Source organism: Salvelinus namaycush, chromosome 3, assembly GCF_016432855.1.
Source record: "Salvelinus namaycush isolate Seneca chromosome 3, SaNama_1.0, whole genome shotgun sequence".
In the NCBI taxonomy this organism is placed as follows: Eukaryota; Metazoa; Chordata; class Actinopteri; order Salmoniformes; family Salmonidae; genus Salvelinus; species Salvelinus namaycush.
Window position 1 is genome coordinate 55,391,562 of NC_052309.1, and position 14,305 is coordinate 55,405,866.

At 40.9% G+C, this 14,305-nt stretch overlaps 1 protein-coding gene across 1 annotated transcript in view; it reads left to right on the forward strand.

Annotated features, from left to right (window-relative positions):
• Window positions 1-1,142: 1,142 nt before the first annotated feature.
• Window positions 1,143-14,305, forward strand: part of mtmr4 (myotubularin related protein 4) — a 158,197-nt gene continuing 145,034 nt past the window's right edge. The window contains exon 1 of the mRNA XM_038988525.1: window positions 1,143-1,341. The gene's annotated coding sequence lies outside the window, so the exon portion shown is untranslated. The remainder of the gene's footprint in view (window positions 1,342-14,305) is intronic.

A 14,305-nucleotide genomic window follows, 5' to 3' on the forward strand; every position in this document is an offset into this window, starting at 1 on the left:
CTTAGACTTTTGTTTACAGTCATTTGCTTTCACCTTACCACTCAAACGAGCCCTGTGTCTTCGCTCTAACAATGGGATTTGTTGTCCACAGAGTGGAATGGAGGGCTGTCAAGCGCCAGCCTATTCCTCTCTTTAGATACGTCTCTATCTTTGAATACTTAAAAAAAATATTCGATAAGGGGTGTCAATTGCCTGTATTCAATGGAAAGTGAGATCCTTTGATATCCTCATGAATATGCATAGGCCATCTCGAAATTCAACAGCGACAACTCTGATATAAACTGTTTTTTCTGAAAGTTGCCAGGATGTCATGTGCATCACACTTATATCAGTAACAACCTAAGCATTACGAAACTTCTATTAGATCAAATAAGACTTACATATCAAAATAGCAGTTCATTTTTATCTTGACCAATTCGACACTCTCTCAATGGACATGTCCGAGAGCATCAAAACCGTGATATATCATGGGTAAATTGTGACTGACTAATCTACAAACAATAATGAGTTGTTATTTATGATACAAGATCAGTCAGTCAGCAGTCGCCTACACTGTCGGCTGCAATGTCAAACAAGCCCATAGCCACCCAAAAACTCCTCACTTACACATTAATGATGATCTGCTTAATGTGGGCAGATTTTGGGCAGAGTAACCCCGAGGTCCGACTGGGAAAAAACTTTTTGAACGGTCATCCAACTTAGAATTCCAAGTCTCGAACTCTGGGCTCTTTCTAGAGGTCCACCTTCCAAAAGAAACATTACTTTTGCAGATTGGTCGAAGGTGAGTGATACTGACAGGATTCTTGTGAGTAGGTAGAGACCAAGAGAGAGTTATTGGAAGAATATGTGCTTCAGTAAGGAGGGCATTTTAGCATTAATAGCCATGGTTGTCAATTTTACTGCAGAAATTGATCAGAAGAAAATAGAAAATAAAACTTGTGGCGGCTGAGAAATACTTGGGATTGTGAGGATTTACTGCAGAACAGTAGAGTGGTATTGTTTTGTCCTCAGACCATTGTTCTGGAGTAAGATTAGTTAGGATTAAATTGTGGAATGGGGTGGTGATTATTTTTTTGATAGAGGGCTAATAGTTGGGAAGGCAATTTTCCTTTTCCCCAAAATGTGTATTACCGTATCAACAATTTAATGTAGGTATGCGTGAATGGCCTCACACACGAGTACAGTAGGCAGAGCTGTAAGCACCTGAAAGTTGGATGCGATCCGCCAACCAAATCTTAAAGAAGAAGAAAAAGAAGAAGATTGGTCGAAAGGAGGCGTCACAGCGAATGAGGAAATCGTGGAGTCTACTGAGTCACGGTTGTATCAGCTGATTCTTTTTGAGTGAGTAGCTAACCTGATAGTTTTTTATTTTCAAAATAAACCAACATGTAAATATTTTAAAGTATTTGCATTATGTTGCACGGCTTCTGCAAAATATGCCGTATAGTACCTACATGTTGACATGTGTCTGCCTTTTGAACAGTCCACTTCGTAATCTCGTGCTAGAAGCAATTGTAGTCGTCTCCCCCTAGTAGCTGGTGTGTTTGATGGGTCACCACCACTCTTGCTAGCTAGCCAGCTACATTGGTTAACGATACTAGCCAGCTCCTAGTTTTCATACAACACACGTTCTGCCTTTGGCACCTGTTTGGTTACACCACTTTGTTTTTGGTTGTGTGCAACACGGTGTGACCATTGGGCTAGGCATTTAGCTGTCAAACGGTGCTGTTTAGCGTGCTTTTCTAGGCTAGTTAACTTGCACGCTAATGTCAATTTTAAAGACCATGTCACAGCAAAGGAGTGTCCGAAAAACGCAGCCAGGTCGCTGATGAGCTGTCGGTGACGCAACATTATCTAGCTTGTCTCGAGGGGTGGCGAAATGTCATATACCAGATCATAATAAAGTAACGTTAGTGACTTTGCACTATGGTTTATGTATCATGCTAAATAGCTAATTTTAGTATTACTTTAATATTAGCACCATGTGCCAAGCTTCTCTGCCCCTCTCGAAATGTCAAGGGAGTATGCTGGTGTGTATAGCTACAGATTGTATGCCAGAATGTGATATAACCAAAGATTGTTCGTGTCAGTTACTGGCGTTTAAATGAATGCCCCATACAAACCACCAGCATAGATTTTAACTAACCTGTTCTTGGCGATACTTTTTGCAACAAATCTAGAATGAAGAAAGTATCTTTGAAATGTCCGTTTCTAGTTGCAGGTTGGTTCTACAAAAAAAACAGCGAAAACGCAGAAAATATCAGATATCGGGCCAAAAATGTCATATCGGGGCATCACTAGTATAACCCTTATCGGTCGCTCCGACATTTGCAACATTGTAATTTGAACTCCAGCTGTTCCATAGTAAGGAGACATTTACATTTACATTTAAGTCATTTAGCAGACGCTCTTATCCAGAGCGACTTACAAATGGGAGACGGGATGATAGACAGCTCTCACCACTCAAATCATGAATCAGCTGGCATCATTTTTATGGATATGTACAAAGAAATGTAAAACTAAGTCTTTCCAGCTTCTTGCCTAGTTAAATAAATGTTACACACGCCACACTGACCCCAAAAAAGTTATTTTGTTATTTTATTTGACTTAGGACCTGAATATGACTACACGTCACATAATTTAATGCGGTCATTAATTTAAGTAGTTATTATACATTGATTACACTATCACTCGTATTTCATATGTCACAACCATTCATCGATACGTATGCTATGATGCTGGTAGAGTTGTATTGCACACCTACAGTACTGGTCATAAAAAAAAGCTAGCTCATGGATGCAAACAATGTTCTTCCCCAAACACATAGCAAAACGACATCTGTTTCAGTAGCTATAGTTAGCTAGATAACTATAAAGCCTGGTGTCATCTAAAATAACCCTCATTTATAAAACAGTCCTTATTTGATTAATGGTGGTCGAACCCATCTATGTGAAGCTAGCCACAATAAGGATCAGCCACAATAGTGGACTTTGCGATTAGCCTTCAAAATAAAAGTATGGCATAATTCTACTAGTTGTATTCATTTGCATCACTGCCAATGACATACATTTATTTTGAAGGCAAACTGCAAATTCCACTATTGTGCCTAATCCTTATTGTGGCTAGCTTCACAGCATATAACCCGGTCCGGTTGAGCATCACTAGCCAGATGAAGCTAGCTGGCTGCTTATAACGTTAGCTTTGGGCAACAGGGTTAAGTAGCAGGATAGCTATTTTTTCAATTCAATATCAGTTCAATTTCAATAGGTGAACAACAAGTGGCAACCTAGCTCATACTTACTCACAAGGATTCCCAAATCATTACTAAGAATAATGAAAATGTCTGCAGTATCTACTGGTCATTGTTTTCAGGCTGGTTGTATTGGCGCTAGCTAGGTACCAAGCTAAAGCTAGCTACCCCAGAAGTTGCGGTCAAACAAATGATGCTCTATTAACAACGCGGTATTGTAAACACATCGTTCGTGGCCGGTGTTTGCAGACATTTTTGTACAGCTTTGACAGTGCTACAGTATCTTTTTGACACGCAAAGACCCAAACGGCGTTCCGTAGTATGTATGTATTATGTATGTCGTGAAGCTAATAGCAGTGACGCTATTACTGTGTAACTCCGGTAGGGCAACATATGAAAAATTATTTAAAAAATAGTCCTGTACAAGGTATTTCCATAGCTGGTAAAGAAATTATTATAAGCCAGCTGGCTGATGATACTACACTTTTTCTGAAAGACGCTAACCAAATTCCTATATCGATCAATGTGATACAATCCTTTCCCAAAGCGTCTGGTCTATACCTTAACATTAATACATGTGAACTCATAGCTGTCAAAGATTGTGTGACACCTTCATATTATGGTATTCCAGTAAAAGAAGAACTTACATATTTAGGCATAACCATTACAAAGGATCAGAAGTCTAGAGGCGTACTAAATTTGAACCCTCTTATTAAAAATACCCAGAAGAAGCTAAATCAATGGCTACAGAGGTACTTATCTTTAAAAGGTAGAGTCCTAATAACCAAGGCCGAAGGTATCTCTAGACTAACATATGGCGCTCTATCTTTATATCTTGACAATAAAATAAGCAAGGAGATAGACCAGATGCTTTTCAACTTTCTTTGGAGAAACCGTACCCATTACATTAGGAAAACTGTTGTAATGAACACTTATGAGAATGGTGGACTGAATTTTCTGGACTTTGCTACTTTAAATAATACTTTTAAGATCAATTGGATAAAACAATTCCTAAGAAGACCCACTTCTTCTTGAATTTTATTCCTCATCATGTCTTCTCTACTTTTGGTGGCCTTAACTTCATGTTGTTTTGCAATTATAATATTGACAAAATTCCAGTGAAACTTTCTGCTTTTCATCGGCAGGTTTTCTTGTCATGGTCCTTAATTTATTTTACATTTACATTTAAGTCATTTAGCAGACGCTCTTATCCAGAGCGACTTACAAGTACATACATTCATACTTTTTTTTGTACTGGCCCCCCGTGGGAATCGAACCCACAACCCTGACGTTGCAAGCGCCATGCTCTACCAACTGAGCCACACGGGGCCCTAATAACATAATTGTTATCCACACAGATATTATATATGGAATAATCGGGATATATTGTATAAAAATACTTCTTTTGTTTTTAGAATATTGGTTCCGAAATAATATCCTATTGGTGAGCCAACTGGTAAATGCAGAGGGTCTTTTAGTCAGTTATAAGGAATTCCTATCACTTTACAAGGTCCCTGTAACACCTAAAGATTTTGCAATTGTTTTAGACGCCATTCCCTCAGGTGTTGCTCTGTTATTCAGGAACGTGTCAAGACCTGACCCTCAGAGCCTACCTTCTATTGACCCTGTTGACTCATCAGTAGGAAAGATTTGTTTCTCTTTTGGTCCATTCAACAACAGAGCGATACGAACCTTGTTTCAGCAGGATGTTGTATCTATACCTTATGTCATGCCTTATTGGAATGGATTTATTGATAATATCTGTTGGAAAAAAGTTTGGATGTTGCCACACACATACCTACTTGTTAACAAAATTAAGGAAGTTTCCTTTAAAATCATTCATAAATATTATCCTGCCAACCACTATATGAAGACGTTTAAGGAAAACATCAACTCAAATTGCTCCTTTTGTAATGACCACCCAGAAACAGTGTTGCATCTTTTTTGGCATTGTATACATGTAAGACAACTGTGGCAAGACATCAGTAGATTTATAATTGAACACATTTATGAAGATTTTACACTATTGTGGAGAGATGTACTGCTTGGATTCTTTACATACGATAAAAATAAGCTGAACATTTTTATGTAATTCATTTCATTATTCTTTTGGCCAAATTTCATATACACAAATGTAAATTTACTAACAAAAAAACAAATTTTCTTACCCTACAAAAAGAAATTGAACTGTATTTTAAGACAGTTAAATACTCTACTAACAAAAAAGCTGTTAGAATTGTAAGTGTATGTATGTCCCTTAAGGTCCTTGTGTAATTGTAATGTGATATTGTACCCCCTAGCTCGATTGTCCATTATATACACTGCTCAAAAAAATAAAGGGAACACTAAAATAACACATCCTAGATCTGAATTAATGAAATATTCTTATTAAATACTTTTTTCTTTACATAGTTGAATGTGCTGACAACAAAATCACACAAATTATCAATGGAAATTAAATGTATCAACCCATGGAGGTCTGGATTTGGAGTCACACTCACATTTAAAGTGGAAAACCACACTACAGGCTGATCCAACTTTGATGTAATGTCCTTAAAACAAGTCAAAATAGGGCCTCCCGGGTGGCGCAGTGGTCTAGAAGACTGCATCGCAGTGCTAGCTGCGCCACCAGAGTCTCTGGGTTCGCGCCCAGGCTCTGTCGCAGCCGGCCGCGACCGGGAGGTCCGTGGGGCGACGCACAATTGGCTTAGCGTCGTCCGGGTTAGGGAGGGTTTGGCCGGTAGGGATATCCTTGTCTCATCGCGCTCCAGCGACTCCTGTGGCGGGCTGGGCGCAGTGCGCGCTAACCGAGGGGGGCGGGTGCACGGTGTTTCCTCCGACACATTGGTGCGGCTGGCTTCCGGGTTGGAGGCGCGCTGTGTTAAGAAGCAGTGCGGCTTGGTTGGGTTGTGCTTCGGAGGACGCATGGCTTTCGACCTTCGTCTCTCCCGAGCCCGTACGGGAGTTGTAGCGATGAGACAAGATAGTAATTACTAGCGATTGGATACCACGAAAATTGGGGAGAAAAGGGGATACAATTTAGTCAAGATGAGGCTCAGTAGTGTGTGTGGCCTCCACGTGCCTGTATGACCTCCCTACAACGCCTGGGCATGCTCCTGATGAGGTGGCGGATGGTCTCCTGAGGGATCTCCTCCCAGACCTGGACTAAAGCATCCGCCAACTCCTGGACAGTCTGTGGTGCAACGTGGCGTTGGTGGATGGAGCGAGACATGATGTCCCAGATGTGCTCAATTGGATTCAGGTCTGGGTAACGGGCGGGCCAGTCCATAGCATCAATGCCTTCCTCTTGCAGGAACTGCTGACACACTCCAGCCACATGAGGTCTAGCATTGTCTTGCATTAGGAGGAACCCAGGGCCAACCGCACCAGCACCATCACAAGGGGTCTGAGGATCTCATCTCGGTACCTAATGGCAGTCAGGCTACCTCTGGCGAGCACATGGCCCCTCAAAGAAATGCCACCCCACACCATGACTGACCCACCGCCAAACCGGTCATGCTGGAGGATGTTGCAGGCAGCAGAACGTTCTCCGCGGCATCTCCAGACTCTGTCACGTCTGTCACGTGCTCAGTGTGAACCTGCTTTCATCTGTGAAGAGCACAGGGCGCCAGTGGCGAATTTGCCAATCTTGGTGTTCTCTGGCAAATGCCAAACGTCCTGCATGGTGTTGGGCTGTAAGCACAACCCCCACCTGTGGACGTCGGGCCCTCATACCACCCTCATGGAGTCTGTTTCTGACCGTTTGAGCAGACACGTGCATATTTGTGGCCTGCTGGAGGTCATTTTGCAGGGCTCTGGCAGTGCTCCTCCTTGCACAAAGGCGGAGGTAGCGGTCCTGCTGCTGGGTTGTTGCCCTCCTACGGCCTCCTCCACGTCTCCTGATGTACTGGCCTGTCTCCTGGTAGCGCCTCCATGCTCTGGACACTACGCTGACAGACACAGCAAACCTTCTTGCCACAGCTCGCATTGATGTGCCATCCTGGATGAGCTGCACTACCTGAGCCACTTGTGTGGGTTGTAGACTCCGTCTCATGCTACCACTAGAGTGAAAGCACCGCCAGCATTCAAAAGTGACCAAAACATCAGCCAGGAAGCATAGGAACTGAGAAGTGGTCTGTGGTCACCACCTGCAGAACCACTCCTTTATTCGGGGTGTCTTGCTAATTGCCTATAATTTCCACCTGTTGTCTATTCCATTTGCACAACAGCATGTGAAATTTATTGTCAATCAGTGTTGCTTCCTAAGTGGACAGTTTGATTTCACAGAAGTGTGATTGACTTGGAGTTACATTGTGTTGTTTAAGTGTCCCCTTTATTTTTTTGAGCAGTGTATAATCTATATAAAAAATATTTAAAAAATAAAAATAAAATACATATGAAAAATGGCGCACTTGGTAGTGTATACCGGTGCTCAACCAGTCGGCTAAAGCCAATATCACCCACAACAGAGAACGGTTGATTGTCAAGGGCAATGAATTCCATTATCTTGGCTTTAATGGATTCTGCCTTTGAGTTGTCTCGCTGAAATGTTTTTACTCTTTCAAGTGACTGCTCAACTTGTTGACTGCTCGATCCACATTGTGGGCTAGGTTAGGAATGCTGTGTTGCACGTGTAGCGCAACATTTTATGTGGCATCATCACGTCATGTACCTACATTATGTGGGTTTGCATGGCAGCTTTGACATCGGTTTTTAACATCGGCGTTAAACTAGACATCGGGCTGATATTGTCATTTTTAGCTAATATCGGCTGATTCCGATATGTTCACCGACTCATATCGTTCATCCCTAGTTTATACAAATCGCTGCTGTTGAAAACCAAGTGATGGTTTAAAACAAATGGGAGATAATGTCTAGATACTTTTTATAGTGGAGATCAAGTTTAGAAATTGCCTTGCTGGGCTGATTAGACAGTGTGTTGCAAAGTGAGATGGAACAGAGTAAATAGGCAATTCAACGTCATAGCATTAGCCGGTGGTAACTTGTGGAATAGACACTGTCTGGAATGTGGTTTTAATCAATCAGCATCTCTAGGATTAGACCCACCCATTGTATAAGTAGATGACAGCGCCTCACAGTGAGACCAAAAAAAAAAGCTACACACATGTAAGAGGCATATCTCACTTGATACAAAACATGGATGTACTATATTTCTGAAATTTTCTATAGTTTTTGTAAAACCAACTGGAAACGGACATTTCTAAGATACTTTTTTATCACTGAATTGAGAACAAAGAAAGTATCACCAATAACAGGTTAGTTTAAAAAAATCTGTGGCAGTGGTTTGTATGGGGCTTTCCTGTAACACCCAGTAATGGACACCACTAATCTTTACGCCGGATAATGTGATATAACCAAACTGTAGCTAGCGCGTGCGAGTCGTGCCCAGCCAGACCCATGTGTAGCCCCATCCCTCAAGGTATACAACATGCTTTATTAATTTCCCTCTGATCATGTTACAGGTCAGACTTCTCTTTGAATAGCCCATAGACATGTTTGAGGCTAGCCTAGATGTTATGCTAGAAAGATAATAAAATGTGCTATAGCCACCCACCCACCTCTTCATGGAAACAGTTAAGAGAGCTCTAAAGAGAATGTCACATGTGAACTATAAAAATCAGCTGGTGCGAAATAATCAGATTAGATAGTGCAGCTAGAATAATGTTATTCAAAATGTTGGTGTGGGAAGAGAGAACTGTCGGGTTAGCCTAATTGTTACAACTCCTGTATCACTGTGTTTTTTATATTTCTGCCTCCACTCTTTGAAACACATTTGTTTTTGCTCTGAGAGATTCCATTTCTCCTTTTGGCCCATATCTCGTGTGGACAGGACTAAACTAGCAACATAATTGCTCAAAAATGTTGCAATTTCTGTTATCAGTTGCATGGTGAACTTTGACATGGTTGTTGATGTGTGATGACAGGAAAGCGCTTTGTGACTGGACTGGAGATATTGTTTATGTTAAACACTCTTGTTTGAGCTCTTGAAGGACTGGGGTGTATTCACTAGAAACCAAAGGAAACATGAGCGGGACCTACCTGAATTTGCCCAATAGAAACTCATGTCTTTGTTGCAAAATGTTTTCTGTTTGCTACGGTTTGGACTAATGATTACACTCCCGGGTTGTATTCACTAGGAACCAAGCAGAAGCAAACGAACGGGGAGGGACCTACTTGAATTCTTCCAATAGAAACTCTTGTTTCCGTAGCAAAATGTTTTCCGTTGCGAAACTATTTGCAACTGTTTGCTACGGTGTGTGCTAATGATTAGACCTCTGATCATGACGCAAGAATATGTGGAGGAAGTGAGAAGAGTCACAAGGTTAGGTCTATTTACAGATGGGCAATTCCACATAACAGAAATATGTATACAGTCTGAGATTTTTCACATTAAAATGTATGCCAAAACAAAAACCATTGATTTCAAAGTTTAACAAACCATAAAACTCTATGCATAAGGACTACTTTGAAGAATTTACTCAGAACATTTCACTAAAACACATTTACTGGAAGAACTGTGTAGATGCTAAATTTAACAGAATTACTGTAAAATCTATTTTTTGTGTGTCCATGCTTTTCAAAACCTGTTAAATATCTGCACTGAATTAAGATTCAAAGATGTCTGCAGAAAGAATGGGGTGTCAGGTATAACATGACCCCTTGAGTTTGAAAACATATCTTTTGGTTATTGAACTACAATTTAAAGTTGATTTGGGTGGTTGATGTTTTTAAAGGGAAGATTGCAGAATTGGGTTGCTGTTAAACATTCTTATTGGTTTCATCCTTCCAACTAAAAGTCCCAATACGACATATCACTTTACATTTTGTATTTTGGGCCCGAAGTCATGTCGGAAAAGGGTTCGGAATAGTGATGTCGAGAGGAGAACTACACAAGCAGAAGTGAAGCCACTGTCCACACAAGACAGTAAAGACTCATACGGAGTCCTATTGTTTAAAAATATATATTTTTGCACTCTGAATAAAGCCAACTTATCTGACCATATCCTGAGATTTCTTTATTCTGTCAGCATAAAAAAAAAAAAACTTATACAGTGCGCAGGCTTAAAGCATAGCCCCTTTTCCACCCCTGCTGGCTTACCCATACTAGCTATGCACTAGCAGGCTTGAAATACATAATTTGTTATCAGTTCAACACATCAGCATTTCTCGTACTCTTACACAAATTAAAGATGAAACCTTACCATCATAGACATTGAACGTCTATAACCAAACTGGCGTAAACTCTGTTGGCCTATGGTAGCTATAGCTAGCCACATGCCAAGCTGAGTGCTACTACTGTGTAGTAGTAAATCCATGTATAATGGCTAACAAACATTGGCTACCATGATATCCTGATAGTTATATCAGCCAATAAAGATAAGGCAGTTCAGCAAAAATAAAGACATGCCTTGAAATTAACAAAGACAACGTGAGGCCCGCATATGACTGAAGTACCAGGGTTCCCTTGACCCAGTCTGCCTGAAGTGGTAAGACTTTCATCCCATCTACTCGCATTTCGACCGAACATGCATGCCGGTAAACACCGCCAGGCCATTCCTCTCTTGACGTCAAAGCTGCAATGTAGCCTATTGTTGGTATATGAGTTTTTGATCAATTATGCACTTTAAATTACATTTCTCTTTTATATGAACTTTTGCATAAAGACAATTTTTAGATGGAATATCATCAATCTACATGGTTAGATTTGTTGAAATATATTGCGCAACCTGTCCTTTTAAGGCATGGAAAAATAAATAAAAATGTCCCCCTTCAAATATGAGGTATAAAAACTATATAGTGGGATGATAAGTCTGAATAGGAAAAAAATAATAATGTGGTCGGTTATGAAATAACATTTTATGAACCAGTTTAGGCTTGGGCAGTATACCGGGGTATTTGGAAAAAGCCATGGGATGGTATTTCAATATCATTGAAACTATTTATTTAGATTTTTTTTAAATACATTTCGAATATTCTTAGCTACTATTTAAGTAAATACCTGCAGTCAATTTGTGCAATATGTTAGGAGATATAGAACATTCTTCATTACATCTGTCAGATTATGTAGTTTACGGTAGCCCCCAGTCACGTGTCACAATGACCGGAGCCTTGTTAGTCACTCACTGTCGTGCAGAATTTGCCTGGTGATCTAATTACAATTTGGAATTCACAGCTAAATGTTTGCCAGCTATATACAGTTGAAGTCGGAAATTTACATACATTTAGGTTGGTGTCATTAAAACTCGTTTTTCAACCACCCCACACATTTCTTGTTAACAAACTATAGTTTTGGCAAGTCGGTTAGAACATCTACTTTGTGCATGACACGTAATTTTTCCAACAATTGTTTACAGACAGATTAATTCACTGTATCACAATTCCAGTGGGTCAGAAGTTTACATACACTAAGTTGACTGTGCCTTTAAACAGCTTGGAAAATTCCAGAAAATGATTTCATGGCTTTTAAAAGCTTCTGATAGGCAAATTGACATCTGAGTTAATTGGAGGTGTACCTGTGGATGTATTTCAAGGCCTACCTTCAAACTCCGTGCCTCTTTGCTTGACATCATGGGAAAATCAAGTCTGGTTCATCCTTGGGAGCATTTTCCAAATGCCTGAAGGTACCACGTTCATCTGTACAAACAATAGTACGCAAGTATAAACACCATGGGACCACGGTGTTTATTCTTGCGTACTATTGTTTGTACAGATGAACGGAAGGAGGAAGGAGATGCGTTCTGTCTCCTAGAGATGAATGTACTTTGAGGCGAAAAGTGCAAATCAATCCCAGAACAACAGCAAAGGACCTTGTGAAGATGCTGGAGGAAACAGGTACAAAAGTCTCTATATCCACAGTAAAACGAGTCCTATATCGACATAACCGGAAAGGCCGCTCAGCAAGGAAGAAGCCGCTGCTCCAAAACCGCCATTAAAAAAAGCCAAACTACGGTTTGCAACTGCACATGGAGACAGATTGTACTTCTTGGAGAAATGTCCTCTGGTCTGATGATACAAAAATAGAACTGTTTGGCCATAATGACCATCGTTATATTTTGGAGGAAAAAGGGGGATGCTTGCAAGCCGAAGAACACCATCCCAACCGTGAAGCACGGGGGTGGCAGTATCATGTTGTGGGGATGCTTTGCTGCAGGAGGGACTGGTGCCCTTCACAAAATAGATGGCATCATGAGGAGGAAAATTATGTGGATATATTGAAGCAACATCTCAAGACATCAGTCAGGATGTTAAAGATTGGTCATAAATGGGTCTTCCAAATGGACATTGACCCCAAGCATACTTCCAAAGTTGTGGCAAAATGGCTTAAGGACAACAAAGTCAAGGTATTGGATGTGGCCATCACAAAGCCCTGACCGCAATCCTATAAAACATTTGTGGGCAGAACTGAAAAGGCATGTGCTAGGAAGGAGGCCTACAAACCTGGCCTACAAACTCAGTTACACCAGCCTTGTCAGGAGTAATGGGCCAAAATTCACCCAACTTATTGTGGGAAGCTTGTGGAACGCTACCCAAAACATTTGAACCAAGTTAAACAATTTAAAGTCAATGCTGCCAAATACGAATTGAGTGTATGTGAACTTCTGACCCAGTGGGATTGTGATGAAGGAAATACAAGCTGAAAAAATCATTCTCTTAACTATTATTCTGACATTTCACATTCTTAAAATAAAGTGGTGATCCTAACTGACCTGAAACAGGGAATGTTTACTAGGATTAAATGTCAGGAATTGTGAAAAACTGAGTTTAAATGCATTTGGCTAAGGTGTATGTAAACTTCTGACTTCAACTGTAACTATTAACTGTCTGTAATGTGCCAAATCCTCTGAAGTTGTGCAATTGGTTTGCTAATTTAGTAACTAGTTAGCTAAGTGGGTAACTTCTTCCCAAATCAAGCATTTTCTTGGTAACAGCAGAGAAACCACTCCTGGACCAAGAGCCATCCTGGCTGGCTAATATAAGTTGCTTCTTTACCTTTTTTTATTTACATGTATAGTTTACGTCAGAAACTTTACAAAATTAGGACTCCGGGGTGGCGCAGTGGTCCCAGGCACTGTATTGCAGTGCTTGAGGCATCACTACAGACCCGGGTTCGATCCTAGGCTATGTCGCAGCTGGCCGCGTCCTGGAGACTGAGGTGAAGCACAATTGGCCCAGTGTCGTCTGGGTTAGGGGAGGGTTTGGCCGGCCGTGATGTCCTTGTCCCATTGCGTTCTAGTGACTCCTGTGGCAGGCCGGGAGCATGCAAGCTGAGTTTGGTTGCCAGTTGTACAGTGTTTTCTCTGACACATTGGTGCGGCTGGCTTCCGGGTTAAGCAAACAGTGTGTTAAGAAGCAGTGCGGCTTGGCAGGATCGTGTTTTGGAGTAGTCATGGCTCGACCTTCGCCTCTCCTGAGTCCTTACGGGAGTTGCAGCGATGAGACAAGACTGTAATTACCCCAAATTGGGGTTAAAAAGTACAACAAAAAAACAGAAATATACAAAATGTTCAATGTGCTCGTTAGCATTCTCTATGAGGATTCCTTAGTACTTCTTAGCATTTTGTTAGCTTTCTGGTAAGTTTTTTTTTTTGGGGGGGGGGGGCTTTGAATATTAGTACTTTTTAAAGTCAACTTGTGCACTAGGTAATAATGCAGATCGTGTTCAGAATTTCGCCCGTTCACATTTTTTTTATTCTGAAGCCTTTTCATTATGAAGTTTACCTGTACTAATTTCCCAAAAAAGCCGTTTGAGCAAGTCACGTGTGTTTGTTCACAAAGAAGCACAACGCACATAATGGGAGCTTCGTAAGGTGAGTCACTCCTTCAGCGTAATTTAAGTTTCGTAACTTACACTTGTTTGCAGTTCACTACTCATGTTCGCCAGCTATATATCTTATAACTACTAAGTTGACTATCTAAGATGTGCCAAATAAATTCTCTCCAGCTGGGTTTTGCTAATGTTAGCCAAACCAAGCCATAACCAAGCCATAAAGTCAAAGGAATTAGAGTCCGTAGAGCTCAGAGACAGGATTGTGT